The 12,518-nt window shown below is 51.2% G+C and overlaps 1 long non-coding RNA gene across 2 annotated transcripts in view; it reads left to right on the top strand.

Moving 5' to 3' along the window:
• The window catches only part of LOC147572565 (uncharacterized), a 30,753-nt gene extending 21,198 nt beyond the window's left edge, over positions 1-9,555 (top strand). The window contains exon 3 of one of the 2 annotated variants that reach the window (XR_015245860.1): positions 9,128-9,555. This is a non-coding gene — a long non-coding RNA (uncharacterized LOC147572565). Of the gene's footprint in view, positions 1-147; positions 456-9,127 lie in introns of those variants that run through there. The other variant, XR_015245861.1, reaches the window with a different exon arrangement.
• The last annotated feature ends 2,963 nt before the right edge of the window (positions 9,556-12,518 follow it).

Below are 12,518 nucleotides of genomic sequence, written 5' to 3'. Positions count from 1 at the left end.
TAAAAGGAATGTTCAGTAAGGTACCTAAAAATAAACATAAATCATAAAGACTGCAACATAAAGATAACAACAGCAATATAGGCTCAGGACCAAGTCTTTCCATCCCGAGTGCCACAATCATCAGGTCACTCTGACCTTCCCTGGCAGGCAGCCCTGGATGACTGGAAAAGGTGACGTCCCTACCAGGACCAAGGAGCCCAGCAGCCTCGAGGGTCTGAGCCATGGGGAGGTGTCTCGGGTCCAGGCATGAGTGACAGTGACAGTAGCTCCTGCCAAGGAAGACCACGCCGGCGATGGGACTACCTGGGTTCCAGGACCAGGAAGTGCCCCCCTTCTCCCACTCCTTGTCACACGGCACCGTGGCAGGCAGTGGCCTTCCCGGGAGGCAGGCAGTGCCTCTGTCGTCTCCACATTACAGACGGAAAGAGCAAGGCTTGAATAAAGATATGCAGACAGGTGGTTTCTTTTCCTCCATGGAGCCAAAAGGAAAAGTGACTCACTCAGTGTTCTCAGTGCTTTTTCCACTGTAAAGTATCAATTCAGAAAATGGAAAGACGCTCCTGGCTAGGGACTGTAACTGCAGTCAAGAGAAAGAGAGGGAAGCTAGAGGGACCCAAGCCTGGACTCACAGGCTTTTTTTTTTTTTTTTTTTTTTTTGAGCTTTGGAGGAGAAATTGCTATGGACTCAAGTGGGAGATGAAGTTGACCCCGTGTAACTTTATACCCATGTTCGCCACCAGAGGGGGCAGTTGCTCCACATCGGTGGTCTCTCTGCCTGGCTGAGAAGGTGCTTACTAAGGTGAGAGACCCCTGAGGTCCTAAGGGTCATTTTAGCTCTCCACTGCCCAAGTGTGGCCTGCATTTACTTAGCAAACATCACCCAATTTTAGATGAGGGAGGCATGCAGGGATCATCTTGTCCCAGGCAGCTGGCCGTTTCCCTCCACTCTTTTTTTTTTTTTTTTTTTTCAACGTTTATTTATTTTTGGGATAGAGAGAGACAGAGCATGAACGGGGGAGGGGCAGAGAGAGAGGGAGACACAGAATCGGAAACAGGCTCCAGGCTCCGAGCCATCAGCCCAGAGCCCGACGCGGGGCTCGAACTCACGGACCGCGAGATCGTGACCTGGCTGAAGTCGGACGCTTAACCGACTGCGCCACCCAGGCGCCCCCGTTTCCCTCCACTCTTAAAGAACTCCAGAAATAGACTCCAGCATCTCTCTTGGCGGCTGTTACAAGGCTGTCGGGGTTGGCTGCTGGCTACCCACAGCCTGTGGGACAGGAGCCAGGTAAGGGTAGGTAACCCTCCCATCCCCCGCCCCGCCTCTGGGTGATGGTACTTGAGTCTCTGCAAAAGGAGCGGTGGTTCCTCCCTCCTGCCCAGGAGACCCGGGCACCTGCTCCCATCCTTCTGGCCACCTCACACACCACGCCTGAGAGGGACACTTAGACCCGTGGCCTGTGAGCCCAAAGCCTGGAGCCCCGTCGTCTGCCTCTTGAGCTCCTTGTTCTAAGAAGCACCCTTTGTGGGGGTGAATTGGGGCTCATGAGAAACCCCATTTAGAATCTACTCCCACCCCTCCCTGCCCCCAATGCATCTGTCTTTGCTTCATTCCATCTGGTGTCCTCAGAGGAATGGCTAATTAAATTGAAAAGAGCTGGCCTATTTTTGGTGTTTTTCAGCTAAGACCTAGAGGAATAGCCACAAAGTTTGGAAAGAACCCCAGGGAGACTGAAAAGCCCTGGAGTTGGCTGGTTATTCTAAGATTGGCAGGTCCTGAATCCCATAGGCTGTCTGCTCCAGTTAAGGTTCCATCCCAGTCTCTGGGTCAGCAGATTTGGGGATGGGGTAAAAACTGGAGGAAGGGGAAATATTCTCCTGAGTGTTCTTGTCCACCCATCCTAGAAGAAGAGACAAGCTCGTTTATTGGGCTTTGGGGTGTTTGTTTGTTTGTTTGTTTGTTTTGTTGCCAAGTCAGAACAGCCACTGCACCAGTTTGGGGGAACAACGCTTGTTTTCTGGAGAAAGATGGCAGGAGTTGGGGTGAGGGGGTGAGATGTGGAGGGGAGGCAGGGGTGGAGCAGAGGTACAGATCCCTATCTTAGGTTCCTTTCCTTGCATCTGAACAAATACGGTTTCCTCCCAGAAAATTACTTTCTGGCCAAAAAGAAAACTCATCATGTTACTCCCCTATGTGAAAACTCCCTTCGGCTTTTTATTTGTCTGCTTGACTGATAAACTCCAGAACTGGACCTACAATGTTCCCTTTAAGTCAACCCAAACCTTTCTCACCAGATTCAGTTCCTGCTATCCTGTGTTCTAGACGACGTGAGTGTTTCACCATCCTTTTTCACCTCTTGCTGTTCCCACACATTTCAAGTCCTCTGCCAGGAATTCCCTTCTCTGCCTAGCAGATTTTACTCATTGATGGACTTTTCGTCCAGTATTACCTCTCTGAAGCCTTTTTTTCTAGTGGGGAAGACAGTTGAGAAAGTTCGGGCAGGCAGTTCAGAAACTGATCCTTCCCAGGTGAGGTGAGAAGTCATGTGTGGAGTCCGGTGGGTGTCTTTGTCCATGGCTGTTGTGTAAAATCTTAGGGGTGGAAAATCTGAAACTTGTCCTTGGGTGGATCCAGTTGCTGAGTAAGCGACAACAGTGAAAGTACTCCCAGCTCTTCGTTCACCTGTCCCCGAGCCCCATCTCTCATTCCCACTTCCTCCAAGAAGCCTTCCCTAAACATTCCTGCTCCTGGTTCCCCAGCTGGGCTGCTAGATTCTTGAAGTTTTGTCCTCATTGGACAGCACAATCCTGGTGCATGTTTTGTGCCCCCAAATTGTTCATCGGTGCTGATGAAATTGCCTGCTTGGGATCATAGAGACTGTGTTGTAATACTCTGCCCCTGCCCCTCTGGATCTGCTACCCATCATCCTCCACGGCGCTCTGTGCCACCCCAGAAGTTTGGCCTTTTAGGGTTACACCAGCCAGACTCTTCTCCTCTGGCTTGCGGTCAGGTTTGGCCAGTGGGAGGTGTGGGTGTAAGAGGAGATGGCAGCCCTTTCAGCCACTTGCTTCCTCCCTGCTGGCCAGCGGTTGGCAGTGTTTGTCTTCCTCAAAGGCCCTCTGTGGAGTGGCCGCCTCCTCCTCCTCTTTGACAGTCATGCTCTCCGAGATTGCACCAACCAGCCCTTTCCCTGGGCCAGTGTGGCTATCTCCTGGGAACCTCACTGTCCCCTGATAGTTTCCTGTCACCCTTCCCCGGTTTTGTAAAAGGCCTCTTCATCAGACTCTCCCCAGTGTTCCTCTTTGAGTGGGGATTAGACATGGTGGCCTCTTAACCCTCTGGTCTAGCTCCAGGCCTGTAGGGTTCTCCAGATGACTGCTTCACACTGGCCCAAGCAGGGCCCTAAATTATTGATAACTTTCCAGGAACTTACATGCTTCTGCATATGCCCTACTCCCCTCTGATTTCTTAAATTTTCCAGCCAGAGAAAATGAACATTTGTCCCCAACCTTAGCAGTAACCTTCAGGGAGTTTGGGGTTCCCTAATAGCCCCTGAAATCACAAATAATCCTGCTCCTTCCCGATATGTTCAGTGTTTTTCTGAACTAGTTAGATCTACAAACACGGAATGGCTTTTTGTTTTTTTGTTTGGAGGGGGGGATCCCGATTTCTCCCCTGAACAGTCAGCCATCAGGTTAACAATCTTCAGCACTGTTGAATGTGCCCCTGCCTTCCCTCCACCCCCCACCGCCATTCCCCAGGTTCAGGCTCCTTGAGTTCAGGCTTCTCAGGGCCTAGGGCTCCTGGGGTCTGGGCCTCCCCATTCGACAACACCGTGTCGTCCTGCAGGGAGCAAGTTTTCTGACTCCTCATGATCCCGAGACCACTATCCGCACACCCTCCGCAATGAACAGGTACACTTGGGGCCACACGCTTTCAGCCATAATACACAGGGCATTTGTCTTACCAGGAGGATTGGAGCAAAATGGGCCTCCTGGCTCAAGGTCCGCCAACCTCTTAGGGGCTCAGAGCTGAACAAAGAGGGCTTCAGCTTGCTGAATCGCTTCACCTAGTTCTGAGACCTCAGTAAAAACTCTTCTCCTGGGAGCCTCTCCGGGTGCTGTCCTAGATTGCCTAGGGGGCCCTCAGAGCCAGATCTGCAACCAGCTGCCTAAAGGGAAACTGAGGCCTAGAGAGGAGAAACAGCCACTGCCCTGAGCGACAGGAGAGGGTGGGTGGGGGAAGGGAGAGGGGACAGGTGTGCGGTTGAAGGTCATCAAATGCTGATGTTCTGAGCGGAGAGGGTTGGAGATGGGGACAGGAGTGCACGCAGGGGGACAAAGCAACGGGAAAGAAAAGATATCAGGGGTGTATGTGTGTGTGCGTGCACCCGCGTGTGCCCACTACAAAAGGCTTTGGCCAAATTAAGACTTGTGGAACTTTTGCCAACCTCTCTCCCTTCAACTCCTCTGCCTACACTGCCCTCCTGCGGGTTATCACCCTCTCCCAGTGCCAGGACCGGGGGCTGATAGTTTTGCCTGGGGTAAAGTCCCACGGACTGGCTGCCCTCCCCCCGGCCTGAATTGCCCCTTCCCACTCTCCTCCGGTCTACCCCAGGCCCCATAAAGAAGAGCTGACACCCTCGCCCACATAGCTCCTCCTGCCAGATTGAGACACTTGAGCTGGGAGATTACCGGAGCCCTCTTTTTAACCAGTCTCGGCTCATGTGACTGGCTTTGGTCCAGGCAGACAGATGCGGGCCAGCCCTCCAGGCAGGGCACACAGCACTATTTATTTCCTCCCGGGTCCTCTTTGGGCAGAGCAGGCAGGGTGGGGCTTTCTCATTGTATTTAAGCCTCAGCTGGCGCCACGGAATTGCCCTAGCCTCAGCCTTTGCCCCTTTCCCAACCCTGTAGGTAAAAATACCCCCCTCCCCCCATTTTGGCACCTTTGGGGAGCTGGGTGGGGGCTGGGGAAGAGAGTTGCTGAGAATGCACTGTAAACACCGCATGGGGTGGGGGTGGGGGTGGGGGTGGGGTTGAACGGGGCAGGTTTTTTGTTTTTTGTTTTTTGTTTTTTTTTTTCTTAATAGCAGCAGGGGAGAGTCTGGCTCCAAACCAAGACTCTGCTACCAACCAAAGGGACGAGGAAGGGCGCTTGGTGTCTCCAGTTTGGGCCTCAGTCTGTCGCTTTTCCCATTAGGAAGAGCCTGGGCACCATTCATTCATGACGTCTCAGGAGGAGGCATTGTAGATAGTGGGTGGTCCGTGGGGGACACGATCCTGGCTGGTGAGGGATGGGGCAGCCACCCGAACATCCTGTGCTGACCTCTGCCCCCACGCTTTATTTTGTTCACTCCTAGGGCACCTAGGGCATCATCGCACGTATCTCCTTGAACGTCAGTTCTTTCCCCGAGCTTTACCTTTCCCCAAATTTTGAGAGCAAGGACTTGTGTCTAATTCATGTTTGAATTGCCCAGCACAGCGCCTGGCGCACAGAAGACACGAGAGAATGGAGAAGGGAGGCTGCCGGTGGGGGGGGGGGGGGGCTTGGCGCCCCTGGGGGAGCCCCTGGAGAGCACGTAGCTGTGTGGGGAGGGGGGACACTCCCAGGGCTGGGATGGGGACACTGCCAGCGCTCTCTCCCTGGTTTCTAACTTCACCAACCTTGACTCCACGGCCTGAGAAATCCCAGCCTTGCCCCCTTCTCCAGCCCCAGCGGCACCCAGGCTTTCCCAGCTAATGCTGCACCTTTCTCCTTGGGAGGTAGTAGAATTTAGGGCCGGGAATGAAGAAAGAACGGGGGGGGGGGGGGGGGGGGATTACTCGCTCTTTGAAATGCAGCTGCCTGGGGCCAGGTTTGGTTTGGAATGGGTAGGAGGGGTGACGTGTGTGACCCTGCAGTTGGGAGACAGTTGTCCCTGCAGGAAGGCCGGCCACGGAAGCGCCTGACCCCTGTTATTTCAGCAGGATTGAGGGGAAGCACCTGTGGTCCTTCCCTCCGCTTGGCCCCTACAGGAGTCAGAAGCCTTCTCCGCCTCACTCCTGCTGCTGTGCCTGGACTGTCTCTCTAGCACCTTGAAGCAGAAGGTGATTTGGGGTTCCAAGGAAAAGAAAGGGGCTCTTTTGTTTTTCTTAATGTTTATTCATTTTTGAAAGAGAGAGAGAGAGAGAGAGAAAATGAATGAGCAGGGAGGGGCAGAGAGAGAGGGAGACACAGAATCCAAAGCAGCTTCCAGGCTCTGAGCTGTCTGCGTAGATAGAGCCCAATGCAGAGCTCGAACCCGCCATCCATGAGATCATGACCTGAGCTGAAGTCGGACACAACTGACTGAGTCACCCCAGGGGCCCTAGAAAGGGGCTCTTGAATGAAGCTTTCCTGGCAGGGACTGGAACCAGGGCAACGTGGGACAGCTGCTCTGCTCAAAAACCACAGAGCAGGATCTCAGGGAGGATGTTTCGGAATCTATCCCAAGCACTCGCCTGGGTCTCAGGCACTGGGTTTGATGATGGGACAGAAATAAACAATGTCGATTTAGCAACCGGAGAAAACAGCAACGCTAGCCAGCAAGCTGTTGAAGGAGATAGGCAGGGAGGGAAGGGTGGTGGGGAAGTCTGGTGTTGGCTCCTTCCTCCTCCTCTGTGCTTTCTCTGCATAGTGAATTTGGGATAGAGTTGATGTTTGAGGAGAGAGTACCAGGAGTCGAACCCCTGACCTGAAATCATGCCGGAGAAACCCCAAGGGTGACCCCAATCTCATCTTCAAGGTTGGAAATGGAGGGGAGTGAGAGCCAAGTAGCTTTTGGGATAGCACATCTTTCTCCTCCTTCAGCTCAGAACACAAGCCTTACATAAGAACATTCTCTTCTGAATCTATCTCCCCTTCCTGCCCCATTCACTTACAGATTTACACAAATTTAAAACCAGAGCAGAGTGGAGGTAACTTAGGAGTTTTCTCTAAACCCATTGCCAGGCTTTTGTTAAACAACAAAACATATGAACGTGTGGTCTGCAGAGCTGTGGATGCTCCCGTCTCTGACAAATGCCACTGGAGTGCCCCCAACCAGCCCCGGCCCCGCCCGCCATAGCTCAATAAGTCACTGTTGAAAGAATAAATGTACTAATAAAGGCCTGTATGGACGTGCATTAGAAAGGCAGAGATGTGTGGGCTAGGGCTCCACCCTGGGAATGATTAAGGATTCTCTGCAGTGGATCGGATTGGGTATCCTGGGTCTGCTCCTGCATCGGGAGCCTGTCAGCAGCCAGATGCACAGGCAGGGCTGGGCAGCGTTTGTAAAACAAGGTCAAATTGTACCCAGGCTCATGCTATAGAAAAAGCAAGACCAGACCTGAGCATTGTCACGGTCTAGCTGCGGTCACTTCAGGTCTCTGCCTCTGGACTGAAATTACCTCCTGGGTAATGAGAAGCGATGGACGGCACACCTATTGTTCTCATTGCCATTTCATTGCCTCCTCTAAGCTCTAAGTTCTGATAGTTTCGGCCTTACAATGGTCCAAAAAGCCACGGGACTGTCCTGGCTTGGTGTCTACTAGATTATGAGGAAATCTGAACGGCATGGGGAAAGCTGCTATTCTTTTTTATTCCTGCCTGGCCTCTAGTTTCTCTTAAGGCACAGCTGCTTTCACGCGAGCACAGGAGGGTCCTTTTCTAGCTTTAGGCCAGGCTCTCATAAGGCAAAAAGCCTGTTCAAGAATCCAGGGGATGATTCAAGGGCGGCAGAGGGCGGTCTGTGAGTTCAGCGTCCACTTAGTTCCTGTTGCCAGGGCAAGAGTGGCGCAGGGCCAGCTCAGAAGCAGGCAGGAGCTGAGTTGCCCAAGGGCCCCTAAGAACTCGTTTGCCTTTCCTTCCATGTGCTCAGTTCTCTTAGGTTTTAAGTTGTTGTGTGGTACAAGTCCTCGGCCTAAGAAACACACTGAAACTTCCCAAATAAACTGTATTCCTTGAAGCTGCTTGTTAGGATTCATCCTGAAGTTACGCTTGGGCCCCTGGAGGCTACACGTAAGAAATCCTGACGGGAGAGCTGGCGGTTAGGGCCCCCAGGGAAAATGGCCCTACAGGTCTGCTCATTTCCCTTTTCCACAAAGGGTACGTCCTGGATTCTGAGGAACTATCAGAATAAGCAGAATCTCTTTAAGGCCGTCTCTCATCCTACCCCTCGTCCACTTATTTCCTTTTTCCAGCATTCTCTTTCTCTCTCATTGTCAGCACTGATAACCCACAGCGACTGGTTCACAGTCGCCACGCTGGTGGTGAGTACAGCAGGCAGGGCCAGCTGCGGACGTTCTCAGACTCGGTTTTGGAACAATCGTGAGGTGCTGAAAAATTCTCAAAGCATTCCGTCTTTATGTTTTGATAAACACCCCCCACCCCCAAACAAAATAAAACAAAACAGAAAAACCCACCGAGTCATCCTTGCCAAACTATACTTTCCAGAGGAAGCGTGTCAGCAGATTCAAATGAACAATGATAGAATCCCGTGATACGAAGATGATTCAAACCTGATGCTTTAGAGGCTGACATCCTGAGCTGAAATAGTCAGGGGTCACCATCTGGCCCGATTTGGGGGCAGCCCTTTCTTTTTAGTTTATCTGTGCGGTGGCAGAGGAGGTGAGACTCTTTCTAGTCAACAGGCAGGCAGGCTTCTCCTGTTATAGAAAACTTGTGAGAGAGTCTAGGCACGACTTGGTGGTTGGTGAGCTATATTAAGAATCCTATTCTCTCCTTCAAAGTCTAGACGATGTATTTGTAGCTCTGGCTTATCTCAGGGGTTATAGATCTCAGGGGCCAGAGCTTTCAGTCCCTACATGGATGGGTTCACTGGGACTCTTAAAAACCTGCCTCACTGAAATTAGCAGGCATAATTTGACAGACACTTGGAAAAGATTACCCCCTAATCACATTATGGCTGCAGGCCAGGTTTGGAAGTAAGCTCTTTTAAATTCCTAGGCCGTAGGAAGTACAGGTTGAAGACGAAAGCGGGACATGCTGGACTGAGGATGTTAAAAATATTTTTTAAAACGGGGAGGCTGATGCCTGGCAGAGGACAACTCTTCCCTGATGTCCTATTCCCTCGTCTTGTCTCACTCCTTGTTTGGAAAACTCCAGGTTGTTCATATCATGGACGACTGCGGCTGCTCTCTGTGTGGTGAGCTATGGTGCTCTACAGACCGGTCACCTCCGACACGACTGAAGACCCGAAGGGACACGTGCTCTGGCGGCTCCCACCTGCTTCAGAGAAGGACCGAGCCTTGATTCTCAGAGGAGCAAAAGCGTACGCAGGCAGTCCGGCACAATCATTGCCACTTTTCCACTTCCATGTTGGTGACATCAGGTAACAGATACATGGGACATAATTAAAAATAAACGAGAAAAAGGTTTCCATGGTTCACAAAAGCAGTAGGAGTATTGTGAGGAAAGCTTAGAAGCATTTATCTGCTGCTACCCAAAATTTAGCATTTGACTTTAATTATGCCTCCTTAGGAATTAAGCAAAGCAGAAAATGTTTCAACACGACCAGCTGCTGCAGATCCAAACTGTTTCACGGGTGAACTTTTTATTTCATCTTTTCTGTTGCTTTTTCATCATGCAATAAACCCCACTCGTAACAGATTAAAGGTCATAAAAATTATAATGACATTAGCCAGCTAACCCATTTTTCCCAAACCCTCTTAAAACACCTAGGACCAAAGCATGCTACTATAGTCATAAACCAGAGTCGTCTGGGGAAGAGGCAGGCCCCACCCTCTCCTCTTTCAGAGTCCCTGTGGGTCAGAAGCCGAGTCTTTATGCCATAGTTAAGGTTATGGCTGCGTTTTTCATACGTATTACCAAGGTGTCAGATACTGGGCCAGAAGGAGGTGCCCTCGCATAACCCTTCTCCGGTTACCCCTGCTCAAAGAGGAGAGATTGGAGAGTGGAGATCCTGTGGGTTAACTTAAAAGAAAAGAGGTGAGCACATTCCTGGCACACAGAGGGAGATGGACCTCTGTCACCTGCGCGTTGACGGATAGCATTACAACTGGCTCATTTAGAGCATTAGGAAGACGTGGGCCTGCCCATTTGAAGCTTCCGTTCCAACAAAGGAGAGCTCATGATGGCATATGATGAATGCACAGATCACTCACCGTGAGGGCAGAAGGTAGGACAGAGTCTAATACGATGAGCAGGTTATTAGCTGGATTAGCCAATTTCCCATGTTGAAAGAAAAAAAAAATGACGTCAGGAAATGAAATAAAACAGAAATTCCTACCCTACTCTTTCCACGGTATCAATAGCAATTTGGAAACGGAGTTGAGTTTTGCCAATTTAAAACACAGTAGAAGTCAACCGACTTGGCCTGTTTAATGGAAATGACCAGAAGAACGAACATGGCTGAAGAGCCATCCAGTAACCGTCAGTCAGACAGCCTGAATCTCTGCACTAACTCTGATCCAGTTTAGTCACTCACTGCTGTGGGCAGGGATCCAAGAAAAAAATTTCACAGGGGCTGAAAGAAGGGGGCCCAGGGTAACAGCCTCTAAAAATGACAACTTGCCCCAAAGCTTGAAACCGACTCAAACCTCCCCAGATCCATCTGGCACAACCAGCACATCTGACAGCAGCCCACGGTCTCCAAACGTGAATCGGCTGCAGAAGACTGGCACGCCAGCCTGAATGACTCTGCTCCGCGTCACTTGCTAGATTGCCAAACTTAGGCACGAGCGCATCCATCCACCTTCCCAGAGCCTTCTAGAATCTGTCTCCGGTGTCACGGGTTGCCTACCGCCTGTCACTTGGCCTGCTTTCAGGAACCCGAACGTCCACTCAGTGCACAGAAACAGACCACACGTCCACCTCAGCCACAGGCTTGTCTCTCCCGTCACGGATGGCGCGGGCTGACCCAGGAGACCTGGCACTAAAACACCAACACCGAAATCCAGGGGCAGTCCGTGTGTTTGGGGTGGCAGTCCTCGAGACACTGTTTGCTTAGAAGAGCAGGCCTTCCACGCTGATAACAACGGGCATAACCGCTTCAACCCGTGCTGGGCCGAGATAACACAGGGGATCCTTACGCAACTACTCCGTCAGGTGGCGAGTGCAGCCGGAGCTGGAGGGGCCTAACGGCGGCGCGTGTTCCATTGCCTTCTGTAAACCAGGAGGGAAGGAAGCCATTCAAGTTTTACACAGTGCACCAGGAGCACCGGCACGTCCCCTTTCTAGGAGGCGGAGGCCTCAGTCTGAACTGGGCCGGGGGCGGTGGGGGGGGGGGGCGGCTAAGGGCACGCTCTGGACATTGCTTCATTCTGTTTGCACAGCCTGTGCTGTGGCAATCAGAGTGCTTTTGGATAAGGCAAACGTTCCTTAAATGATATGCCCTTGGCATGTTTTTCCTTCTGCTTACTGTGTTGCCCAGCGAGCTTATGATCTCCTTCTGATCTCACGGCGCTTGCAGGAGACTAAGTTCTACAGTAAAAATGGAACTGGGTCACCCTGAGAATGGTGGTGAAGAAAGCAACGGTCTACTTTACAGAGCACACTTGGGGGCAGAGTTCAGGCGCACCCCTGGAGGAGAGTGGCAGGAGAGGGCAACAAAATGGTAGCACTCAGGTATTCAGGCACTGTGCCTTCTCCAGCCTTCCGAGAGACATTTGGCTAGCAGTTAGCTTTACTGCCAGTCCTCACTGTTTAAATCTTAGCAGAGAAAAAGAAAGGATGTTGAAGTGAAGGGAAAGGAAACGTGTTACCCCCAAGTTTCTGGATTTTCTTGTAACCGAAGTGCGCTTAGAATCTAGGGAGCGGTCTTCAGTTTAAGCAACTAAAAAGTAGGGTAAACTGTGGCACACTGAGGTGGCAGAGAGCGGGGAGAGAGGAGGGGAAGCAGCAAACTATACTGAGGATTATCGGACAGTGATTTTATAAGGAAGAAAGTCCAGGGAAATGCAGCAAGCAGGCTGGTCTCCAGGGTTCCCAGAAATTAGAGAACTGTAGTCTGCATGCTGCTTCTGCCTTTTTTTTTTAAGTTTATTTATTTATTTTGAGAGACAGACAGAAAAGTAAGTGTGGGGGAGGGGCAGAGGGAGGGGGAGAGAAAATCCCAAGCAGACTCCGCACTATCAGTGTAGAGCCCAATGCAGGGCTTGAACTCACAAACTGTGAGATCATGACCTGAGCTGAAGTCATGCTTAACTGATAGAGCCACTCAGGCGCCCCTGCTTCTACGCTTCTAACATTAATCTGGGGCAAAGAAGCTGCTTTATGTTGCTGGGAGCCAGGGGTGGAGTGGGGCGGTAAAGTGATACACAGGACTCAGTTTTCAAGCCAGCACTTGGTAAAGTGGTAAGACATCAGTAAAATGCTTTGACTAGGAAACAAATCAGAAGCAAAATAATCACAGAAATAATAACAACATAAAATAAAATCGCCACAAATCACAGGATTGAAAGAGATATGATTCATTTGGGAAGCAATGACACCTCTTCAAGTGACTAACAGCTTCTGGAGCCTTCCCTTACGCCAT

This window comes from Puma concolor, chromosome E4, assembly GCF_028749965.1.
Source record: "Puma concolor isolate L17-30 chromosome E4, mPumCon1.1.hap2, whole genome shotgun sequence".
Lineage (NCBI taxonomy): Eukaryota > Metazoa > Chordata > Mammalia > Carnivora > Felidae > Puma > Puma concolor.
The sequence above is the reverse complement of the archived record's forward strand: the minus strand, read 5'-3'. Positions and strand labels throughout refer to the sequence as shown.